General features: G+C 36.6%; 1 protein-coding gene and 1 non-coding gene across 2 annotated transcripts in view; both read left to right on the top strand.

The window, feature by feature from the left end:
* The window catches only part of TMTC2 (transmembrane O-mannosyltransferase targeting cadherins 2), a 587,133-nt gene that overhangs the window by 48,524 nt on the left and 512,718 nt on the right, over nucleotides 1–25,891 (top strand). The window lies entirely within an intron of this gene.
* Nucleotides 2,072–2,178, top strand: LOC126023496 (U6 spliceosomal RNA). The gene has a single exon (XR_007500614.1). It is a non-coding gene; the product is annotated as a U6 spliceosomal RNA (small nuclear RNA).

Below are 25,891 nucleotides of genomic sequence, written 5' to 3'. Positions count from 1 at the left end.
ATACAGTGCAGGCCTATCTGGTACAAATGTTGGAATCTGATACATTTGGGGATAGAATGTCAAGTTTATGTATTAGACATAATGTTCTAAGGAGTAAACTTTATTTTTTTGCAGCATGGTGCACCCCAGCAGTTCTTAGGGACCACCCTCAATACTGGATTCTTCTCACTCTTTCTATTCCCCTTTTTGTATATTTGATCATGATGCTCAGGGTTGCCAACTTTCAGTGCCCATCAGTATTAACTACTTTTTTGTGGCTCTCAGCAATGCAGGCTGATTCCAGGTATTAAGCTTGTGGTCTTATAGGTGAGAAGGGCACTGTGCCATGGAGCACTGTCCCAGGAGTCCAGACTTTCAGTTCTTGAAGTTGGCACTGGAGATACAACCCAGAGGGTGGAACCAAGTTTGGCATTGAGAGGCCCTGAGTTGGACCCCAATACTCTGGACTCCCATTCGAAATACCACCAGGAATGTCCTGGCGCTTCCTGGCAACACTTTATCGCTACCTCAAACACTGCAGTTTTCTCTGCATTCATGCATCCATGGGACTAGCTCCTGTTTTATTTTAAGTTATTGAAATTATCTTCAATCTTTTCTCCTAACTTAAAGATATCATTCTCTTTTAAATTAAAAAAATTTAATACCAGGAGATACAGAATGAAACAGTTGTTTATAGTTAAGTTTTGATTATACTATGTTCATTATGTTCACCAATGTTAATTTTCTGCCACCAGTTTCCCCAGTTACCCTCACAACTCCCCACATCTATCCCCAGCCTGTTTCTATGGCTGATGTGATTCGCTCTTTCTCTCTCACCCCAAAATGATTGCAATCCTGTTACTGAAAAAGGGTGCCTTGCAATCACTTCCTTTAATTCCCATTTCTTGTCCAGAGTGATAATTTCATACAATTATTGTCATAGTGGTCTCTTTGTCTTAATTGCATTTTCTACCCATCATTTCTATTGCCTTTGGGTATTATTCTCATAATATGCATTTTTAATATCTTGCAGATGAATGTGATCATTCTCTGTTCCTCTATCTCTGACTCATTTTACTCAGCACGACACTTTCCATGGTGATCTATCGTATAAGTAAATTTCAAGACTTCATGTTTTCTAACAGTTGCATAGTATTCCATTAAAGGCAGTGTTCTTTATGCAATTTGTTGAGATTCTGAAGAGGGAAGAAAAAAATATGACAAGAACAGCGAATGTTCACTTGATTCCAGTGAAACAACAATCTGTGTTGTTCACTTACGCAAAAATCATTGCTACTCAATTAACAGCGGTACCCAATCTCAGGGTCTTGGGCAGTGTCTGACCCTGGTGTAACCAAAAAAAAAAAAAAAAGACTTAGAAGGTGGAGACACTTAGGCTTACAAGGAATATCTTACTTTCCTCTGAATTACTGTATTTTCTGGTGTATAAGACAACTTTTGAAACAAAAAAAGTCAACTGAAAAATTGGGGGTTGTCTTATACGCCGAGTATATCCCAAAAAATGTTTCAATATGCCGCTAAACGAAAATTGTCTGAATATTGCCACAAAACGAATTTTCCAACTCGATCCTGCACCAATCACTGCAAGGCTGCTCGGACCGCCTCTCTAACTCAGCCAATCCAAGCAGGCTTTTCATGCATGCAAATTAGACAATGTTCTGGACCCAATCTACACTGTAAAAAGCCTGCTCAGATTGGCCAGAGTCAGAGAGGAAGTCTATTACAATATAACCTTTGAACCTTTGCTCGTTGTGATTGGCTCACTGTAGTACATACACTTGTAGCACAGGAACGTTCTGTCTGATACAGCGAATATGTTTCAACTGCAAAATTAGGGGGTCGTCTTATATGCCCAGTCGTTTTATACGCCGGCAAATACGGTAATTGTAATTCTTTAGGTATCTTAGTGGGAAAATTCCTAACTGCATTGTGTACCTGTTTTCAAGGTGATTTTTTTTTTCTTCTAATCTGTTGATTTTATTTGTTTGCTGGTCACAGATCATGTTTTATATGGTGTACTTTAAGACTTATTTTAGGCACCTAAATTGAATGCTTATAAAACAGTTCTGGGGTGCTCACTTCGGCAGCACATATACCAAAATTGGAATGATACAGAGAAGATTAGCATGGCCCCTGCGCAAGGATGACACGCAAATTCGTGAAGTGTTCTATATTAAAAAATAAAAAACACAGTTCTGGGGGTCAAAGAGATAGAATGTAGGGTAGGGCATTTGCCTTGCATGTAGAAGGACGGTGGTTTGAATTCCGGCATCCCATATGGTCCCTTGAGCCTGCCAGGAGCGATTTCTGAGTGTAGAGCCGGGAGTAACCCCTGAATGCTGCTGGGTGTGACCCAGAAACCAAACAACAACAACAAAAGCAACAACAACAAAACAGTTCTGGAAAACATGAATTACACAACATACTTTGAAATCTTCAAGGGGCCTCTGTTAACTATCCAGAGGGCATTTCATCAGTATAGTGTTCAGTACTGACAATGTTTCAATATTTGGTTAGTTTTAAAGATGTAAATTGGCAGCCTAATTTTTTTCGTACAAAAATTTCTTTATAATTATGCAGTAAAAGGGAACAAAGCTGAGATTAAAAAACAACAAAATTAGTAAAAATTAGGACAAATATTTCTCTGGTTTATATTCCCAGATTTTTGTAAATGAAAACAATTAGAAAGCATTTGATAAAAGTAGGTACTTATTTAGGCAGGCATGGAACCAATTAGCGGGACTGAGAAAGTGATTGCCACCTTATTACTGAATTTATAGATGAGACCATTTAGGGAATACTGAGTTAGCAGCCTCCCCAAGGACACAAAAGTGGTTATTGTGTAGCTAGATTTAAAACGTCCTAATCCAATTAAAACAAGAAAGAGCCTTTCCATTCTTTCAAGTTACAGGATGGCATTGAGCAAGACAGAAATGAATTGTTCCAACACAGAGAAATGATAGAAATGGGTGAAACCACAATTACCCCATTTTATTCTCAGTAACAATTTGGGATACCCAGGCAGGTTTTTCATTTTCAGGTTTCAGAAAAGAAAATTTAGGAGACCCAGAAAGCATGAGTTTTACACATGGTTACAAGATAGCATTAGGATTTGTTTTGGTTCTGTAACCTCAGATGCTATGAAGGTCAAGAATTATGAATAACTAGAACATGCAGCCTCTGATTCTGAATTTTGTATAAAGTTCCTTAGCTTGTTTGTTGTTTTAAGTGGATGCTGCCCACACAGAGAGTTGGTAGTTTTGGTGCTTATTCACTCAGTTTTGGTACTTACCATGCACTTACAGTCCTTATTGTGGTGCTTACACTTGAATGTTCCAGGAGTCTCCCTCACTATTGGCTGCAGAGGACGCTCAATTTCTTCGCCCCACCCCCCTTTTTTTTGTTCACACATGTTGATGCTTGTGGTTACTCCTGGCTCTGCTCTCAGGAATCACTCCTGATGGGGCAACCATATGGGATGCTTGGGATGGAACCTGGGTTGGCTACATGCAAAGCAAATGCCCTCCCTGCTGTGCTATGGCTTGGCCCCGGATACTCATTTCTTTTAGTTGTGATCAGAGACGTGAGTGGTGGCAACAGAGATAGAAGTCTTGGTCTTATGCTTAAAAGGCAGATGCTTTGCCATTGTGCCATTACTGGGACCCCACAAAATGTGCAGTTTTTAACTGTAGAATCAATTGTATGATACTGCTAATTTTCCTGATAAGAATGGCTAAAATAGACCTGCAGGGTTCAATAGTTAGTACCTCATAAGTTCCCTTGAGCTTGCTAGGATGATTCTTGAGCAAAAAGCCTGAAGTAGACTTGAGCATAGCTGGATGTAATCTCAAAATAACAACAAAAACAAACCTGGGCCCGGAGAGATAGCACAGCAGCGTTTGCCTTGCAAGCAGCCGATCCAGGACCAAAGGTGGTTGGTTCGAATTCCGGTGTCCCATATGGTCCCCCGTGCCTGCAAGGAGTTATTTCTGAGCAGACAGCCAGGAGTAACCCCTGAGCATTGCCGGGTGTGGCCCAAAAACCAAAACCAAACCAAAACAAAACAAAACAAAAAACTAAAAAAGTTGTTTTAATGATATTTTAAAGAGCTACTCATTCAGTTATTTAAAAAAGTTCACTTTGGGGCCAGAGAACTAGCACAGTAGTAGGCCATTTGCCTTGCATGCAGCCAATCCAGGACAGACGATGGTCCAGCATCCGATATGGTCCCTGGTTCCTGCCAGGAGAGATTTCTGAGTTCAGAGCCAGGAATAACTCCTGAGCATCACCACTGGGTGACCAAAACCAAATTATTTTAAATAATAAAAAAAAAAGTTCACTTTATTGTTCATCTTTCCTAGAAATGGCAGCATTGGTACTATAAGATCCAATTATTTTTTAAAATAATTTTATTGTGACCAATGCAAATTACAAACTTTTCACAGTAAAATTTAAGTTACAAGTGACATTGAATCAGGAGTATCCCCACCATGAGTGTAGTCCTCCCTTCACCCCAGTTCCCAGCATCTTTTGCTACCCTGGACTGCTAGTATAGTTGATCCTCTCTGTGTATAGCTTGTGTCTATTCTGTTATCATTGACCTTGGGTTTGGTGTTTTAATTTTGATCCTTTTTTTATTTCTACTCAATGTTCATACTACTGTTTGGTTCTGGTACCATCCATTTTTTTCCCCCTCAATTTATGAAGCAGAGCAAGATGAATTAAGTAATGTAGTTCTGTTTGAAAAAAAAAAAAACAAGAAGAAAAAGAAAAAAACAAACAAAAAACCAGGAAGAGTCTGTCTGGAGGTTATAAATATCAATTTAAAAAAAAGAAAAACATAACCAAAAAACACCACAAAAATACCCACAAAAAACACAAACCAACAACAAAAGCAAAATAAACAAAACAAAAATAAAAGAAAAAAATTAAACAAAAGACCAAAACTAGCAACTACAAAAAAGCACCACAGCAACAAATACAGCAACCAAACAATAAACACAAGAACAAAGAAGAAATGAAAACGAAAGAAAAAAGAAAGGAGGGCTGGTGTGGCAAGTTTTTTTGTTTGCTTTTTGTTTTTGGTTTATTTTTGCATATGCACAGTAAATATTGGGGGAAATTAGAAAGGGAATACCCTTGGCCTAAAGGATACAGGGTTTCTCCACCCTTGAAACATACTGTCATGGGAATTACATCAGGTTTCATACATGCTCCTTTTCACATCCCAAGAACTTTTTATGGTGTTAGGAAACTTTCTGCTGAGTTGTGGATGATAGAATCAGGCCTCTAACTAGAGATCTTGGTATTTGCACAAGTCATAGGATGAAGCCTAGGATAGCACCTTTCTTAACAGTTCTAACAGTTCTGTTTCATCACTGTTGTTGTAATTAATATACAAATCAACCTAGTGAAGGATCTATACGTGAAAACTTCAAAACACTTCAGAAAGAAATTGATGAGGACCTAAGGAAGTGGAAGAACCTCCCATGTTCCTGGGTAGGTGAAATCAACTTTGTCAAATGGTTATCTTACCTAAATTTCTATATAGATTCAATGCAATTCCTATTCAAATTCAAGCATCATTTTTAAGGACTTAGAACAATCATTTGTAAAATTCATATGGAACCAGAAGAGACCCAGATTAGCCAAGTGCATACTGAAAAACAAGAAGCTGGGTGGCATCTCTTTATCTAATCTGAAGCTTTACTATAAAGCCATAGTAAAACAGCATGGTACTGGAACAAAAAGAGTAGAATATCCAGGGACATATCCCCAAATATAAGGTCAACTAATAATTGACAGAAGAACAAGAACATGAACTATAACAAAGACAGTTTCTTCAACAAATAGTTGGAACAACTTGATAACTACCTGTAAGAAAATATTGATCCATACCTCATACCTTACACAAAAGTCAACTCAAAATGGATTAAAGACTTAGAAATCAGATCCAAAACTGAGAAAAAAATAGGCAGGACAATTCAAGACCTGTATATCAAAAAGTCTTTGTTAATAGAATGCCAATTTTAGCATCAAACCTAAATAAATGGGACTACATCAAACTAGAAAGTTTTTGCATGGCGAAAGAAACCATGGTTAAAGCTAGAAGACAGTAAACAGAATGGAAAAAAAATTGCAGTCAACACATCAGATAAGGGTTGTTATCTAGGATATACAAAGTACTCAGGAAGATGAGCTCCAAAAAATCTAATAAAGCCATATATAAATGGGGAGAAGAAATGAATAGACACTTCTCTGAAGAAGACCAAAAGATGGCCCATAAACACATGAAAACTTGCTCACTTTCACTCATCATTAGGGAAATCCAAATAAAGAAAATACCTTACACATCAAAAATAACCAGACAAATCTCTGTTGTTGGGGATAAGGTAAGAAGGAACTCTAATCCACTGCTGGTGGGAATGCTGCCTGGTCCAATCCATATGGAAAACAGTATGGAGTATTAATTTATTAATATCTGTGAAAATAGTTTCATTAAATATTTCCATAACAATGAAAATATCTTCAGATCATTAAATAGCAAAGATTGTTTTTGGGTCACACCTAATAATGTTCAAAGCTTATCCCTGGCTCTGCACCTTAGGGCTCAGTAGACCATATAAGATGTCAGAAATTGGACATTGAAGGTGAACCACTCTACCCATCACTCTGGCCCAAAATAGTGTCTATTTTCAAACCTAAATTTAACTTGATTTTAGTAATGGATAAAAACCTATCCAATTCTATTTGTTCATGGAGTATTATTTGTATATATAGAATATATTGTAGATCCCTCAGATAAGTGCTATATTCTGTATTTATCCTTTCAGCTTACTTGATTCAACATAATATTTTCTAGTTCTGTCTATGTTGCTGCAAAATCCATGATTGTATCGTTTCTAACTGCTATGTAGTATTCTATTGTATATAAATCCCATGTCTTCATGATCCACTCATCAATTGTTGGGCATTGAGGTTGGTTCCAAATCTTGGCTATTGTGCTGAGTGCTGCAATAAAAAGTGGACTGCATACATACTGGCATGAATGTCCTTCTGTCTTGGGGATAGATATCCAGGAGAGCAATTGCTGGGTCATATGTCAGCTCAATTCTGAGTTTACTGAAGATCCAGTTTTTGAAAGGGTGGAGTGGGCCCAAGCAGTAGCACAACAGGGGAGGGCATTTGCTTTGCACGAGGCGAGGCAAAAGGGATTTGATCCATGGCATCCCATATGTTCCCCAGAGCCTTTAGGAAGCAGCACTTACTGATCTCTATTACCATATATATTCTGAATTATGAATGCTAGTATAAAGTGTCCTTTCTCTAGATTTCCTTTATTATGTTTTAAAAACATGAATCACTAAGTACAGAAGAGAAATAAGCAGAGAGTGAAATGGATCAAATAATTTAAGTTATAGCAACTGTCTATTTTATGGTAACAAATTTATTTAAGGAGTAAAGAGAAATGCCAACTTTGGGCAGTGCTGTTTCAGTCTATTCAAACTACTCATGTAGTTAATTTCCTAAGAGCATATATCCAAGAGAGGCCTGATTCTTTTTAGAGCTGTGATGTCATAATGTGGGCAACAACAGAGATTCTGTCAGGAATCTGGGAGATGTTCCTGTATAACTAACTGGTCAGCTCTTTCAGATAAAGCAAGGTAGGGATTCTTTCAAGTTCTTCATGGAAGTTTGGAAATATCAAGGTATGATGTCTGGGAGATTTGGAAATGGAGTGTTTTAAGTCCCCAGTGAATAGTGTAAGATAAATACATGGTACTTTTATTATTAGTACTTATATCTATTGAAAAGATCTTTATAATAATAAATTAATTTCAATTTTGAATGCAAACTAAGTTATCTCATCTCTAAAATTGCCTTCCTTGCCTTTTTTTGTTGATTGCTTTGAGACATAAAAATATAATTCATGTTTCGTACAGTTCATCTGTTTAACATATACAATTGAAAGTTTTAAAGGATATGTATAAATATATATATTTATATTTTATTTATTTATTTATTTTTATATATATATATATATTTTGTTATTGGGCCACACCCAGCGGTGCTCAGGGGTTACTCCTGACTGTCTGCTCAGAAATAGCTCCTGGCAGACACGGGGGACCATATGGGACACAGGTGTTCGAACCAACCACCTGAGGTCCTGGATCGGCTGCTTGCAAGGCAAACACCGCTGTGCTATCTCTATGGGCCCAGGATTATATATTTTAATGAAAATATATTAAGTATTTATAGCCTAATGATCTGGTATTTCACTGAGTGAAATAACTGTAATCAATATCATATATAAATTTCTCATGTTTGGTATTATTTGTGCTTAATAAGAGTCTGAAACTTTCTGTAGCATTTTTTCATTGTTTAGAACAGTATATTAAACAATCATCAATTAAGTACATTTGATGTCTGGACTTATTGTTCTACCTAACTGCATTTTATTTATGTGGGGGGCATACCTGGTGATACTAAGGGTTTACTATTGACTACGCTCAGGGGATCACTCCTGGTGGAGCTTTTGGGGATGCTATGTGGTGCTGAGGATTGAATTCTGGTAAGATGTGTGCTGGGAAAGGCTCCTCCCACTATACTGACTGCTTCTGTAACTATGGTTTTTGATTAGTATCTTCTCATTTCCTCCACTCCCTGGTGCTCATGGCCACCCTTCTATTCTTTGCATCTGAGTTTGACTCCTTTTTAGATTGAGAGCAGTTTTGTCTTTCTCTGATTGAATTCATTTAGCAAAATAGCCTCTAGTTCTCTCCATGTTTTTAGAAAAGACATTATTTCCTTTTTATACATTAATAACATTTTTGTTCATTGATGAAAGGCAATGGGGGTACTTATGTAGGCTGGTTACTATGAATGGTGTTGCAAAGAATAACAGAGTACAGGTAGTTCTTTGTTTCTTAATTATATATATATATACATATACACACACGTATATATTTGGTTTTATTTCTTTTAGATATATAACTAGAATTTATTTTGGCGGGGGGGAGGGGGTATTATTTGACTCTGGACCTGAGTGTTCTCCAATTCAGTTGGAAGCTTAGTGTTCAGGCCAGCACTGGAGTTCTGCTCTTTAGGCATGGGAGCCTTTTCTAGGGGTCTATGCCTGGGGTGAAGGATCCAAAGTGGGCTTTATTGTACTCATGGATGATGTCAGTGTTTTTGTCAATTAAAGAAAGGTGAAATCTTTCTATTATCATCTTCTATATAATTCCTCATTTTTATGCAACCATTAGTCTTTATTTTCACATAGATTTGCTAGTTTTCAACTATTTATATAAATGGGATAAATAAGTAATTGTGTAAGCTGATTTTTCCAATTAGCTAATTGTTTCCAGTTTTTTTTACAGCACATCATTGAGTATACGATTCAATTTATGACCAAATCAAGGACAGTTTCACTGATACTATGCTACATTTGTGAACATAGAAGTGTTTTTTACCTTTTTGACCCTATATTTGATGTAGTTCTTAATTTATGAACTTTTTGTTAACATTCTCATACAAGTAGAATGCAAATTCAATGTTGACTTATATAAGTTTAAATTAGCCTAGGAATGAACTTGGTCAAGGGCATTAGCTACATGCAATAGGCAGCATCATTTTACATACCCACAACAGACTGAAATTGCATTTTCTTTCTATTTTTTTTAGTGCTTGTGTTATGGCTGCTTTTCCTTCTATTGATACCTGGTCCTATGAAAGGTTACTTTATTGTGGTACTGAGACATGTTTTCTTGTTGATTTGTGTTTTGAAATGTCTTATCTTTACTTATAATTTAGACAAAGTATAAGAAGCGCTAAGTTCTGTCTTGTCTTCTCCACCGCTAAAAAAAGACTTGGTGAGTAAGAGGTTGTTTGTTGTTTTGGGTTTAGAAAACTCAGCACAGGTAATTAAAGACTTCTCACCTCTACTATGTTTTAGCTGTAGTAAAATGAGGAAATGGAGACAAGAATAAAGCTAATTGCTCATCGAGAAGAATAACAGATATAATGGCCTTTAAATTCGATTACATTTAATGAGAGTTTTTTTTTAAAGGGAGTCCTTAATGTATGCCCTTAATTTAAAAGGACACATAAGTCATGGGGTTGAATCTATGTTACCTTCCAGTGAAACAGCTAAATTCTTTTTCTCATTCAGTTTCTGGCTAAATAAAAGTTATTTTCAGAGGAACTCTTTTCCTTTCTCCTTCATTCCTGTTCTTTCTGGGAACATGGCTTTCTGAATAGGCTTACCAGACTGTCAGGTGGGTGAGGAGTTTGATACCCCCAGAAAACATAAAGACCAGAAAACATGACATTTTGCAAAAGGACCAGGGAAATTAAAATGAAAAAGCAAAAACAAAAGCATTTCTCTTTGCCTTTTCCCTCATGATAGTTTAATTGCATTGAAAATATTCTGTTTTGTTGCTTTTTAGATTAAATTATCATTTGGTTGTTTTTTAATATTAAGATTAAAACTAAGAAATGAAGACAGACTTTATTTGGATTTCCTACTGAATAGCGCCTATGTCTACCATTATGCAAAGGACCTATTGTCTAAAAAATACTCACTGCTTACAACAGCTGACTGTGAGATAATTTCTAAAAATAGTGGCATAAGAGGATAATGGATTGATTTAGCAAACCATTTAACCAATTTTTCCAGTTATTTTGGTGAGAGAAGACAGGAAGAGAGATAAAATGATGCTGGCTCTCATGAAAACATTCATGAAAATTTCAGTGCCTTATGCTGTTTGAAGAGTTCCACAGTGATAAGTATGACCAGTGATTACAATTATCTTCTTTTTTCCAAATGCATTGCCATCCATATTGTGATTGTTTCCCCCACAGAATTCATAGTGTAAATAGGGCAAGCAGAGTATTAGTCTAATGTTTGTGATGAAAAACACAAGCTTTTGTGATGCCTATGATGTAAATTCAGATATTAATAAATTGAGGACTAGGCTCTTGTTCCTATCACATCAATAGTGATTTTTTTTCTCAGCTCCTTGGTGGTAGCTGTTTTCCTCTTGCTGTATTTCTTCTGGAAAAACTCTCAGGTTTTATTCCCTTTGTACATTCTGAAAATTGTTCACCAGTTCTCCCACTTCTGCCATTATAAAGGACTCTTCTAATGAATTATGCATCTGTGTTTAACTTAAAAAAGAAAAATCAAAGGAATCAGATTTAAGAAGTAGTCTTTCATTGTACTTTTTTACATTCTGTTCCCCCCTGAAATTATTTGTGAAAGAAAGATTTAAATACAAATGTGAATTCTCATACCATGTTGCTCCTTCAAGAAGAGATGGTTTACTAAGCTGGAGATAGAGAGATCATCTTTGAGAAAAATTAGCTTCCAAGGCGTTAAGAATTCTTATTCCCAATTTTTATTGTCCATAAAATCCATTCAGAAAAACCAAAGTGGAATTTAACAAGCAGCCTTGGTGTTATCCATCATGTTCTAGTCATTGGCATTAAAACCAATCTCTGGAATATCTTGGATGGGTTAGAACAAAAACATCAAGATGGTATGTTTTTCCACGACCTGTGTTTATTCATTGCTATAATATAGTAGGTGCTTATTAAGTACTTGCTGAATGGCTAGATCATGATTCAATTCACCATCTGATGCTCATGACGGGCGGTGGCAGTCACAGAATTAAAAGGGAGGATTGATGTTTCTAACACAGATTTTTTTAGGGTACAGTTTGGTGCAAGAGGTGTTTGACACTGAAGATAACTATAACTTTTATAGTTCACCATATTGGAAATAGGACTTCTTTCTGTGAAGGAAATCTGGAGAAGTTTCAAGGATCTTTGATTCTCTATAATTATTACTAAATGTGAGCATGGGGAATAAAAATGGCTCCTGAGGATGGGGCTGTGGTTACTTCTTGGGGTGTTCTGTGGGTCAGTGCTCATTCTGGCCATGAGCTGGTTCTTGGCAACACAGTTGTGCCTGTTTGGGGCCAGCAAGGCTGCTCCTTGACCATGTGGTGACCTGATTGAACGTGACAGAAAAATTCCAGTGTTTGAGCTATCTCCTTGGTTCCTTTTGTAATCTAAGAATTAATGACCTCACAGGTTCAAGGTTTTGCTAGGAGAGAAGCTCTTCTAATCTACCTCAAGTTGAACATAGGTTGTAGACCCTGCAAGCTGCACTGAATGTGCAGAAATAATCACTTTTCAGTTTTAGGGGTTTTGATGAAAGCATCCTGGTGTGCATGAAAAATTTATCATTACTGATGAGGAGTGAAGAGAGAGGGCTCTTTTCTTCGAGTTCCACATCTATCAATCTCAAATGGGAGGGAGATGATAGTCATATTATTTGTTCAAGGATGAAGAAACCCCAGCTTGAATGGAAAGTTGGACAAAGACTGATACTTAGGTGTTGGTCTTATATTCTGTTGCAAATCTTGTCATGTTAGACTGGATGCTCTGAGAGCAGATTACCATTATTGAGTGTTATGACTAGCTCATAATGTGTTTCTTGGAGTAGCGGTATCAGTTGATACTTTATGTGCAGAATATTGAGAGATTTTATGACCCTTGGCAACACTCAGGCTTGGGTAGTAAACACTTCTCAGTGGAAGGTTGGAGAAGTTGGTATAGACTAGCCACAGAACTCCAAGAACTCCAAGAAGTCAGATAGTAATTATCTAGAATTTAAGCGTATCACTTTTCAGTGGTTGAAAAGTCAGGAGACAACCTACAAAGTAGATTTAAGTAAGAGATCACATCATAAAGAAGGTATAAACTATCTTATTTTCCTCTTTATTCATTGAGAATATTTTGGAAGACATTCTCATTTGGAAGGACGGTCAGTGGAGAGTTATTTTAAAATATCATCTTAATTCAGTATAATCCAAGTTTCCCTTTTGTTATTCAATTTTGAGGACTTTATTTAGTATTTATTTGAACATTCTTGTCTCTGAGATTTATAAGATTTTAAAACTTGAAATGATGACTGACGAATCTCATTTTGGGGATGGGTAGTAAGTAAGTAGTTCATAAAATTGTTCTTCATGTTGATATTTTGTTGATATTTTGGTTTGAGGTCAGAAAAACATGTTCTTCTGGATCTTTGCTCTCAACTGGTGTTGGTTATAGTACACACAGATATAGTACACACAGACTGAAATTTTTTTTAAAGGGGGAAATCTTAGTTGATAGCAAGTGAATACTAGGTATAAAATATACCTATTAGCTGATGGTAATTACAGTTGGTGTTCTTTTTTCTTTTCTTTTTTTTGGGGGGGTTTTTGGGCCACACCCGTTGTTGCTCAGGGGTTACTCCTGGCTGTCTGCTCAGAAATAGCTCCTGGCAGGCACCGGGGACCATATGGGACAACGGGATTCAAACCAACCACCTTTGGTCCTGGATCGGCTGCTTGCTATCTCTCCGGGCCCTGGTGTCCTTTTTTCTTAGCATAAAGAAAATCCTTGAAATTTTCCTATGAGCCAGCTATTATATTTATGTACACTTTCCATGTGCTATTTCCCTGTGAACTTGCATTGATTTAGACACTCACAATGTGTTGTTACCTGAATTATACAGGAATGAAACCAAAGCAGCCAGATATGTCATTTGCAAGGATCACAGATAGACAGTGGCAAAGGTGGGTTTCACTCCCTCAGTTATCCCATACTGCTTTGGAATTGCTCTGTACTCTAAGAAAAGTGCTTTTTTCTTTCTTTGATAGGCAGTCATGACATATTGAGTCAGGAATGTTTTAGATAATTTTTTTTACTTCCTATTTTAATTCTGGTCTTTTGTGTTAGCTTTTTAAAAGTAATTTTAAAAAAACTTGTTATAAAATATTTTCCATGTTCTCATGCTCATTTTAGAGAAAAAATAGGAAAAAAAATAGAAGAAATGTGCCTTACTGGCACTGATTTGGTCATCTTAGTGCTTTGTGAGAATTTTTTTCTTCTGTTTTTGGTTGGTCTGTACTATTAATTTCTTTTACTGAGATCAAATGACACAACTTATTCATTGCCACTTGCATGTTGTACTTTTTCATCTTATTCCTTTTGAATTCAGTCACTAATTATCTTACTGTCTTTTATTGGTATAACTGAATCTTCTGACATCACTTCTGAGATTTTAGGTATCTACACAAGCTAGGAGCTGGGTCACTGGAAAAAAATTTTTTTTGTTTGTTTATTTTGTTTTTTGGGGCCACACTCAGTGACACTCAGAGATTACTCCTGACTGTGCACTGAGAAATTGTTCCTGGCTTGGGGGACCATATGGGACGCCGGGGGATTGAACCACCGTCTGTCCTAGGCTACTGCCAGCAAGGCAGAAGCCTTACTGCTTTGTGCTACTGCTCCAGCCCCAAGAAAAAATATTTTTAAAGAAAGCATTTTCAACTCATGCTTCTTCCAGAAACTGAAAGGTCAGTGAAGGGAGATTACTCCTTAACACAACTCCATTTGGAAACTCAGCAGTAACAGTAATGTCCAAGTAAGAAGAAATAGGAAACAAAAAGGAAAAGGCACAATACTAAATGGCTGTGAGCAAGTTAGGGCTGCTCAAGCAACTTCGTGCTTGTTATTTGGGGTCTCTGTACCCGTTGAGGGAGAGTTTTAAGCTGTCAAAGCATTGGAAACCAAGGATGTGAAATTCCTTGTTTAGATATGGACTCTGTCTTCTTTCTCCCCATCTTCCTATGGAATGGGTCATCTCCAGCCTTTATTTTTGGAAAAACTGGGATTACTAGGCCCTTTGTGGACCCACAGTTGAAGAGCCACTTACCTTACTGAGAAAAATTGACTTTCTTCTGCCTTTTATTCAAGGAACTTTGATGAAATCAGTTGTTGGAGGGCAGAGATGAATTCTTAACCTGTTAGTTTTTGTTTCTTATTGCCCTCCAGAGCCCCTTATGCTATAGGGCTTTTTTTTTTATTACTTTGTAATAACTTGAGATTCTAAATTTTCTTACTTTTTATAAAGTTTAAAATAATTATAGTCATCCTTTGTCTTTGAAAATCAATGATACTCTGAGGCTTTTTTAGTGGAAACAGACCCAGCTTCACCCATTTTTGTGTTCTTTCAAATGGACAGTTTCCTCTTTCCTCGAGCTTGTCTTCTGCTATGTATTTATGTGCTAGAATTAGAGAGACACTGTAGCATTTTCAACTTGAGCATCACTATTTTTACCTTTATGAACAAAATAGTTGGTGGGAATAAAGTCAATATCTTGGTTCACTTGGAACAATATGGAGGTTAGTAGAGATGGATTTGCTGGGTGCTGCAAAACTGCTTGTGACTAGAACAGTGTCTTGAACCCTCCATTCATGCCTACTCTAGAAATTTTTATCTCTTTATATGGTTTTTACAGATGTGCAACCCATTGATATTCTTTAGTGAAGGTACTAGTGGTTTAGTAATCTCAGAACCAGAGCCAGTTGCATGAGGAAAGATGAGAGCTATTTATGGTGCCATTCTGAGACCATTTATTTAAACCAGGGGTTAGCAATCTGCGGCTCTGGAGCTGAATGTGGCTCTTTTGAAGCTTTGCTAAGGCTCTGACATCAGGGCCCATCGTAGCAGGGGGGACAGGGAGCAGTATCACTTCCGCCACCTCCCAATGCTCTGTGTGGCAAAAATCTCATTAAACAGGTAAATTAAATATTTTAATTGGCTATTAATTTGCACAAATATATTTTACATTGTTAAGTGGAAAGTTCTTTTTTCCTTCAGATTTAAAGCTAAGTGCATGGTCCTGTTTATAGCATTACAATAAGAAACAATGTGTGCAGTGCCTATATTTGTTTTAAATGTTGCTATGGCTTTGCAAGTCCCAGGGTTTTTTTCTTCCCCTTCTGAAACAAGTCCAAGTGGCTTTTTATATGTCTTAAAGGTTGCAGACCCCTGAACCCTTCTCATCCTTTTGCACACCTCCTCTGGCATTCTAACAGACTTTCTAACCTCTAATCGCTATGTTGCTATGTTTTATGGATTTACATGGTTCTGATTAATGTGTTTGCACTTGGAACAACTGCCTTCAGAGTGGCTAGCCATTATTTCTAGTAGCTTGTGGAGAAACAGACATCTTCAGTAAGCGAATGATTTGGAGTGTATCTATTGCTATGTAATAGGCCCATGTGTTTGTAATTACAGTTGGTGAATTTTGCATCAAATGCCAAGATTTATTGGTGTTTACATATTCATCGAATGAAGGAATCTCTTTAGTAGGAGCTATTGCCATTACAAATGGGCATTATTTCCCAGTTTGCAGGGTCCCCTGTCTATATAGTTGTTGTCACCCCTGAAAAATTTTGCTGTGTAATATGTAAAAAGATTGGGTTGGGGAACTGAGCTGCCTTATCTGGAAACTGAGCAAATGTTATTTTGTAGGTTGCCAACATTGGGCTCCAGAATGTCTGCCCATATGCTGGTAAATCTTGGCATGTATAAATTCAGGTTTTTTTTCTTCTCATCTTTTAAAGAAAGAAAATTATATGTTAAGGAGTACAGTAATATTTTCAGTAAGTAGAAATAACATGCTGTCAGGACTTAATTTATGAGATGTATTTAGTAGGCCATATACAAATTTTAGAACAGTTAGGATTTTTGGATAGCAATTTATAGCTGTTTGCTGTTAATAAAACTACCGTCATCTGAAACCTACATTTAAATATTTGGTAAGTGTTTTAAATTAGTTTGCTAATCAGTTTATCAAAAACTTTATATTTTAGCTATTAATGATAGACTTAATTTTGGCAAAGCTGATAAAAAAAGGACAAATGAAACTTGAGGAAAAAGTAATGTCTTAGACTATAAAATTTAGTTATGCTTGTGCACTGCATTTCAATGGGTGTGCAATTAGGAACTGGTAAACCAAGTAAAGATGTAGCTGGCAAGGTTGTTTCACACAGAATGGTTTGTGTAGTAAATGGCTAAAAGGCTCTACTTTGGATCCTAGATCATACTAATCTATTGAAAATAAGCATAGCACTGATTCTTGGTTCATAGGAAGTTGTCCTAATTTGTAAGTCATAAGGATATTTTGTCTTCCTCCTGGCTCACGGCCTTTCCTCTGCCCTGTTCATTTTCATATCAGCCGTCAGTGATTCTGAGAAAAGCTTTTGTGGTGGCAGACAGAGATTGGGTAAGATGGTAGCAATTTTGGCTGATAGTTTTGGAACCAAATAGTTGTGAAATGCTTTGCTGGCCTTGAATTTCATTATTATTTATTTTCCATCCTTAAGAAAATGGTTTAACTTTATATACCAAAGCAATTTTAAATTGACTTGGGCTGTGTGAAATGGATGCAATAAGCTTAAAATTCAGCATCACACTTGACTGTATTGGTTTTTATATACTTTGTTGTCAGAGTTAATGTTTCAGTGGGCTTATATTTTAAAATTTTGGCTATTCTGTGGAAGAAGTGTGATAACTTTTTAGCATTTGGTTTCTCCTGAACTTTTAAGGCTCAGTGAATAATTAAAAAATAGTACATACACAGATAAGAACTAGTTTGGATTTCGAGCTGCCTGGTTAAAGCATGCTTTATTTGTATTTGTGTAGGTCACACAATTAAGTCATTTTATGTTCTCATTTGGAACATTGTAACATTTACCTAAATACTAATAGCTTGAATTTAGAAAATGGTCAAACATATTTCTCTTGGGCACAGTCAAATTGTGTGAATTGTCCCTAAGGTGAGGCTCGCCAAAGCTCGGATATTAATACCAGAATATTTGGAGGTGCTAGTGGCATGTATTTACATAATTACACATACATGTATTGACTTAACATACAAAATATCTATGAAACAAAATTGTTTGGGGGCTTAATTGTTCTTGTTGAACATCTAAAAATACTTTCCATTTGTGCAATGATTTTCCTGTTCATTATGCCCACATACATAGAGTTAACAGAGCATGTTACATAATAAGAAAGATGATGGTAAAAAGGGACAAAATATCATAGGATAGATGCTTATTTGGTGGGAGGTGCCCTAGAAGCAGTTCTCAAGGAACTCGGGATCAGCTCTCATGCTACTCAGCTGGGCTGTGTGGACCTGAAAGGTGCTTAAGTCTATCAGGGGTTCAGTGGTCTTAATCTACCTTGAGACAGTCTTATGTCAAAAATGGAACCTGGGGTCTTGAGCATGCAACGAACACAATCCTGCTCTCTGAGCTAGCTCACTGACCTTAAAAAATTATTCTATTTTTCTTTATATTTTTTAAATATTATTTTATTGAAACCATGTGATTTACAAAATCCTTCATAGTTGGATTTCAGACATACAGTGAATCCAGGCTAATTTCTACAATATTCCCAGAGTGAATTTGAAGAACTATACAACCACCCTTTGCCCTCTGGTCTGCCAGTATAACAGGCCCATTGTAAGCTTAGGTTGTTATAGTCTGGATCTCTTGATTCTATTTTTGACTTTGGCTTGAATAGTTAGTTCTGTCCTTTCTTTTATCTCCACCAATGGCCTTGAGACCATTTGGCTCTTGCTCCCATTGTCACCCCCTCCTTAATTTTATAAAAAAATTCAGACATATGAGGTAAAACAAAGTAATTTGTGTCCCAAGGTTTTATGAAAAAGGTGGAAGCCCCCCAAAAGATAATTTCTTTGAAGGCTGCTAAATAATAAATAATGAGGCCAATGCCATGGTCTATTTTATTTTATTTTATTTTTGATTTTTTGGGGCACTATCCTGTGGTGCTCTGGGGTTACACCTGTCTCTACATTCAGAAATTACTCCTGGCAGGCTCAAAGGACCGTATGGGAAGCTATATGCAAGGCAAACACCCTCTCCACTGTGCTATTGCTCTGGTCACCCCATAGTTGTTTTTTGTTTTGTTTGTGTTGTTGGATTTGGAATCAGTAGTCTTATGAATGTACATCTTGTGCTATACCAATAGGTTTTATATCTGGTAAATGTGTTTCACAGGACTAAAACTCTTTATGATTTGAATGCTACTGCTGTTGAATAAAGTTAAGTTCTCTTTTGATGGTTTTTTTTAATGTCATCAGTTATTGTGATCATTTGGATTTAAGAAGAGGAGTAAATATACAGTGTGTATACCAGCTCTCCACTTTGAAGAACTTAGGGTTATGGGTAGAAGTCCACTTTCAGCCACTTTTTTTTTTATTGGCAGTTTCCAGATAGTTATCACTTTTACTTCATCTTATTTCTTTCTGAAAATGACATCTACTTGAAAATGGCTATTTTTTAAAGAAGGTATTGTTTAGAGGTTATACTTGGAGCTGGAAGAGAGGCTTGAGTAATAGTATAGTAAAAGTAATAGTATAGTGGAGCTAGGCACTTTATGTGCCTTGGGTTTGATTCCTGGTGCCAGATATGATACCATGAGCACCACCAAGAGTGATACCTGACCAATCAGGAGTAAGCTCTGAGCACAGTTACATGTGGGTCAAACATCAGTAATCAAAAAAAAACAAAAACAAAAAACAAAAAACAAAAACAAAAACAAAATAGCACAAAAAGAATCCAGAAGAGAGGACAATTGGAGTGACAGGAGCTTTGGAACATTGTGATTTTCAGACACTGTATCATCTTTGTCAGAGAAGCAATGCAAAGGTCATTTTATTGCTGAACTTGTATAGGTGTTTATATATTTAAAGTTGAAGCTGAGTGTATAGTGGAATAAATATTTGAAGCTTATATAGATATGAAACAGGTTTTAAAAACATGTTCCTTCTACAGTAACTCAGTGTACAGATGGCAAAAGCTTACCCCAGGGACATTAGTTGAGGATCAATTGCTTTCTCCTTAGCATCATTGTCAAGATACCTTGTACCTTTATTAAAGAATTTCTATCTAAATTATTTCATTAAAATATTTTCTTTGCCACTAATATCCTGGCCTAGGGAAGTATAGTGTGTCTAGCTAAATCCTTGGGCCTTGCCATTAATAAATCAAATAAACATATAGTTGTCATGCTTGGAGAACGTCCACTATAAGGTTAATTTTTCTGTTGTTAAATGGCAAAAGTACAGATCTGTCCTTTGAGGGGAAAGTTAAACTGAATATAGTCTAATATAATAATATATAATGTATATAAATAATATAATAACATAATATTTAATTCATAATATAGTTTAATATACTGTTATTCAATAACATACGTAAAGCACCCAGAAAAAAGGCAATTCAAGTAGAGCTATCAAAAGAGCTGATGAACATCTTGCATTGGAGGAAGTCTGTTATGTGCTGTCCTGTATTAGGACTTTGTGTTTATGTCTGTGGTTTGTCTCTGAAATGAACTTCTCTCTCTGACTTCTACCCCTGGGCCTTGCTCACCTGGTGTAACGCTTTTCGTTTCTGTTTTGGAACCTTAGGATATTAGTAATAGAACATAGAAGCTTAATAAATGGTGCCAAATTTTTTTAATGAAGATCAAAACTTCATTTTAAATATACTTTGGGCTATATTTCAATATTATTTTAGGTTCACATTTTGGCATTCTTGGTAATCCCATAATTGCCTCATTTTTAAAATTATCAGCAGTTATGAGGGCAATTAACTAATTTTTAACTAGTTTGTTCCATGGCTAAAGTACAGAATTTCTTTTCTTTTGAGGTTATTTTAATTATATTCCAGTAGCAGTAAAGTCCCATTATACTGCATGTATCATAACAAATTCATTAGGTTTGACATTTTTTATTTACTACTCTTTGATTTTGGCAGTATAATTTGTGTTCTGTTAAGCCATTGTGTTCTCTTACCATCCCTTCCATTCATATCCAGTGGCTAGAACAACTGGAACCTAATAGTAAAATTATCTTTCCATTTAAAAATCTTGATTCCATTATGTTTTCACACCGCAGCCTTTTCAGAAAAGGTGAATCTGTTCTTGTTCTGGCCTTGAGTCCTGTGATAAATATTTAGGTCCACAATTGCTGTATTTCTACTAACATTTTAATATTTCTGGAACATGCCAGCCAGCACTGCCACTGGTATTTTTCTTTGTTTTATAGGCCACATCCACTGGTGCTCAGATACTCCTTCCCAGTTGGGATTGCTACCCTGGGGGGGGGGGGGGAACATGTAGTATTGGGGATCAAATTTTAGCCTCCTGCAAATGAAGTGTGTAGTTAGCCCTCTCATTTATGTCTTGGGAGCAGTTGTTTGCTATATTTAATGTATTGTGAACAATATCAAAGATAGTTGAAAATAGAAGTAAAAGAAAATGGAATAGTGGTTGGTTCTGTCTAATCCGAGCTAAAATGATTTCTAACTTTACTTCATGTCCCTTTTATACAGCTTTCCAGATATACTAGAGATTTAGAAGTCTTTATTTTTTTTTTTATTTATAACTCAACAGATAGCTTGTTTGTCTTTGAATACATTCATAGTTTAAACAGTGTTTTTCAACCTTATTGTGCAAAGGCACACTTTTCATGAAAAAAAAAAATCATGGGGCACACCACCATTAGAAAATGTTAAGGGAGGGGCCGGAGAGATAGCATGGAGGTAAGGCATTTGCCTTTCATGCAGAAGGTCATCAGTTCAAATCCCGAGGTCCCATATGGTCCCCTGTGCCTGCCAGGAGCAATTTCTGAGCATGGAGCCAGGAATAATCCCTGAGCACTGCTGGGTGTGACCCAAAAACCATAAAAAAAAAAAAGAAAGAAAGAAAATGTTAAGGAGCTGGAGCAGTGATGCAGGGCTTAAGGTATAATGGACCACGGTTAGATCCCCTGGCATCCCATATCGTCCCTAAGCCAGGGGCGATTTCTGAGCGCATAGTCAGTAACCTCTAAGTGTCACTGAGTGTGGCCCCCCCAAAAAAAGAAAATGTTAAAAAAATTTAACTCTGTGCCTATATTGACTATATATAAAGTAATTTTCTTGAATAGGAATCAAATAAACACAAAGAAATGAGTTTATAATTCTTTTATTATGAAATAATAAAGTATTTTATAATTGTTCATTTTTCTGTTTACTTACTCAGTGCGAAACCTGAGCCTGTTTGATTGAATACAAAACTGATATTCTTGCAGAAATTGAAGAAAGATACACACGTAGCTCTTCATCAGCTCTCAGTCTCTCTCTGTCTTTAGTTTTTATAGTCTGTAACATGTGCTTTGGCTCACAAGTAGACCAATCATGCCGAAGCTGCATGGTACAGATGAAATTGGAATTTTTTCCATGGCACACCAGACAATAAATATCTCCTGGTACACTAGTATGCCACTGCACAGTGGTTGAAAAACACTGGTTTAAGTCATCTTAACTGATATAAATTAAGCATCTGATGATGAGTCAGATGAGGCTGGTGCGGTAGTATAGTGGGGTAGGGTGCTTGCCTTAAACGTGGCCGCCTGGGTTCACTCTCTGACACTCCATATGGTCCCCTGAGCCCTGTCAGGAGTGATCCCTAAATACAGAGCCAGGAGTAAACTCTGAGCATGGCCAGATGTGTGCAAACCACCCTCCCCCCAATCAAAAGCAAAATAAAAATGCCCATCAGAGGAAATAGTTTTCTAATATTTTTATTATTTCTATATTTGATCAGCTGAACTAACACCTTTTTGGGCAGTGTCTGAAATGATGCTACCAGGAGAAAATTTATTATTAAATTTGAAATGTTTTAGAAATGAAATTGAAGTTGCAATCACAGCAACCATAGAGACTATACAGTTCTGTTACTTGCTTTCAAGTCACCTCTCTTTGAGAAATGTTTAAAAAGAGTATTAATATACCTATTTAACATGGCAAGCAGCTCTCTTTACCCCATGAAAGGTGCAGGAAGTAGATGCCTCTATCAGCAACCCAAATAAACTTATTTCTGGGTTGTGTTTATATAAATACTGCAAATAGTTGGAACTATGTACAGATAAATAGTCATAACTTAAGGATTCAATTCCCCAAATGCTCCAACTCCAATCTGGATTGTTTGTAAAGAAATCTGAGGCAGATTGACTCACTGATAGTGTGCTACAAACTCTCTATCGAACTTTTCCAGATGCCCTTTAAAGGGGAGAATATTTTACCTTGCTAATGCCTAAATAGCAGTGCCCAAAGGGAGACAATTCCCCTGATGATGTTCTTCAAAGGATCCCATTGAAAAGAAAGCTTTTTAGGCAATGATGTGGAATAATAAATATATGTAGGGAGGACGGAAGAAAGTCCATTGGTGTGGAAAGAAAGCTTTGAATTCGGTCTCAACTTTCCAAATTATCATTTACTAGTAGAGATTGAGTTGCTTTGCACTTTTATCTTTACCTCTCAGAGATTTCTAATCATTCCAAGCTAAACACAATGGTATGTCACTTGATATAGTATCTAAGTAGATATTTTTCCTCTGTTCATTTGCAAAGTTTCTAAAGGACAAATGGCAGAAATTACCATGGATCCTTGAATGAGTATGCCCAGGAAAAAGCCTCTATGTTTTCCAGTAAACACATGGAAATTTTTTATGTCAGAAAACTGTCTATACAAGAGTACATGGGAAAAGGCACTTCCCATACTCATGGTCAGTTTGAATTTGATGATCTCTGGCATCACATGTGGTCCCCCACTACCACTAGGAGTGATTCCTGAAGATAGAGACAGGAGTAAGGCCTTAGCAAAGTTCCAAAGCATAAAAAAATCCAAAATTTACCAATGGTAGACTGTTCATGTCATGAAGAAATGGAGATGTGATGCAGAAATTGATTTGTGCCTTGTGGTTTCCTCCTTGTGGCTTTCCTCTACTCTTCATTTATGAGGGAATTTCTGGTGATTTATTGTTGTTGTTGTTTTTGGGTCACACCCAGCAGTGCTCAGGGGTTACTCATGGCTCTAAGTTTAGAAATCGCTCCTGGCAGGCTCAGGGGACCATATGGGATGCTGGAATTCGAACCACCGTCCTTCTGCATGCAAGGCAAATGCCCTACCTCCATGCTATCTCTCTGGCCTCAATTTCTGGTGATTTTTATTAGGATGTTAGATATGTTGTTGCCTTTTCAAAGTTTAGTAACTTAATGAATAGTAGACATCTGCATTCAAAACTAATGCACAAGGGTGGCTAGTTTTTCCTTTAAATTCTGTAAACATTGTAGAATTTGTTTTTCTTTTCTTTTTTTTTCCTTTTTTCTTTTTCTTTTGGTTCATACCCTGTGATGCTAAGGGGTTACTTCTGGTTATGCGCACAGAAATTGCTCCTAGATTGGGGGACCATTAGGGACACCAGGGTTCGAACCAAGGTCTGTCCAGGATACACAGCATGCAAGGCAAATTACCTACCGCTGTGCTATTGCTCCACCCCCTTACCCTGACCGCCCCCCACTCCGTTTTTCTTTTATAATGCTTTAAATTTGAATACATTATCATGAGTTTTATTTAAGAATAAGAAAACATCTTGCTCTGTATCATTTGGAGCATTCTGGTCTAATAGGGAAACATAAATAATTGAAAATCTTTTATCTATAAGTGAAGAGATTTTTTTTTTTTGTGACGCTCAGGGGTTACTCCTGGCTATGCACTCAGAAATTGCTCCTGGCTTAGGGGATCATATGGGAGGCTGGGGATCGAACCACTAGGTCCTAGTTCAGCCAACATGCAAGGCAAATGCCCTTCCGCTGTACCACTGCTCCAGGCTTTATAAGTGGAGAGATTATTAGGTCACTGTGACAAGGCATTATAGCTTGCTATATTAATTTTATGTTAATATTAGCTATTTTAATGTGGAAGAAAAAATTAGTAAAATGATCCTCTTGAAGCCCTTTTTCTAAACATTTTACATCAAAAAGTGCTTAAAATCATGCTTGTTTTGTGGCTTAATGTATAAATATTATAAGAGCTAGTGTTCTAAAAATACCAAAGGTATATTGAATATTTGAGGAAGCCACATTTCTGTCCTGTACCAACTACCATTCTCTAACTCCTCTCTGAGTGTGAACATGTGGGGCTATGATGAAAGGCTATAACTTAATAGATATAATTTTATTACTTCCTGGTGATTGACACAGAGGTGAGATGGTCAGACCAAGTTAGCTCAAATGATGTAATGATATAGGGTGTTGAATACTGAGTGTAGCATGACAAAATATCAATGAGCTGGGTTCGATTTTATTAAGTAACTGCCATTTCCAGCATTGAATTACATATATGTGGGGATAGAATGCCATATTATTTAGACCACTGTTATTTTGAAATTGTTCATGAACTTTATGCTACTGAAGAGCTAGAGAGACACATTTTCTATCACTGAACAGAATGTCAAATGAGTCAAGTGAGTTAAATAATGGCTGAAATTGCCCTCTGTTAGGAATAGTGGGGTTATGGATAAGGTTACAGTACATGGGCATTTATCTTTGTGTGGATAGAAGATTCTAGATAGGAATCTATAAAGATTGACTGAAAAACTTAAAGGCAAACAGGGTGGTCTATTGGCAACAGTATTAGCATTGCCTTTACAAATCTATCTTGTTCTTGCTATGCTGTAATCCCAGTTATTTGTTTTCAAGTCAAAATAGAATATGGAAGGTAAATTGCTTTGTAAACCATATCCTGAATAATCAGCATGTGGGTTTATGAGTTGAACTATAATGCAACTGAAATTTTGCTTCTTACATCAATTGAACATATGTCCAGGGGCAAAATTTGTTGTGAATCTAGGTTCTACCACATAGTCTGCTTTTCTCCTCTTAGGAAACCTTATAATTCTTTTTAAATTTCAATTGTAGTTCTACTGGTGAAATGAAATCTTCCTGGAATACAGAAAGGAATCTGCATTCTAGAAAAGGGAACTTGCCTTTATTGAAGGGGTATTTATGGAACCTCTGAGGTAGCAGGCTTAGTTTCAGGCTGGAACACTCAGTATTCAGCAGACACCCTTGTCTTTTGCAACATCCTTCTTTCTGGTGACAACTTCTTTCTATTTTATATTTGGACCACA

The sequence above is a fragment of the Suncus etruscus genome, chromosome 11, assembly GCF_024139225.1.
Source record: "Suncus etruscus isolate mSunEtr1 chromosome 11, mSunEtr1.pri.cur, whole genome shotgun sequence".
NCBI classification, from domain to species: Eukaryota; Metazoa; Chordata; class Mammalia; order Eulipotyphla; family Soricidae; genus Suncus; species Suncus etruscus.
The sequence above is the reverse complement of the archived record's forward strand: the minus strand, read 5'-3'. Positions and strand labels throughout refer to the sequence as shown.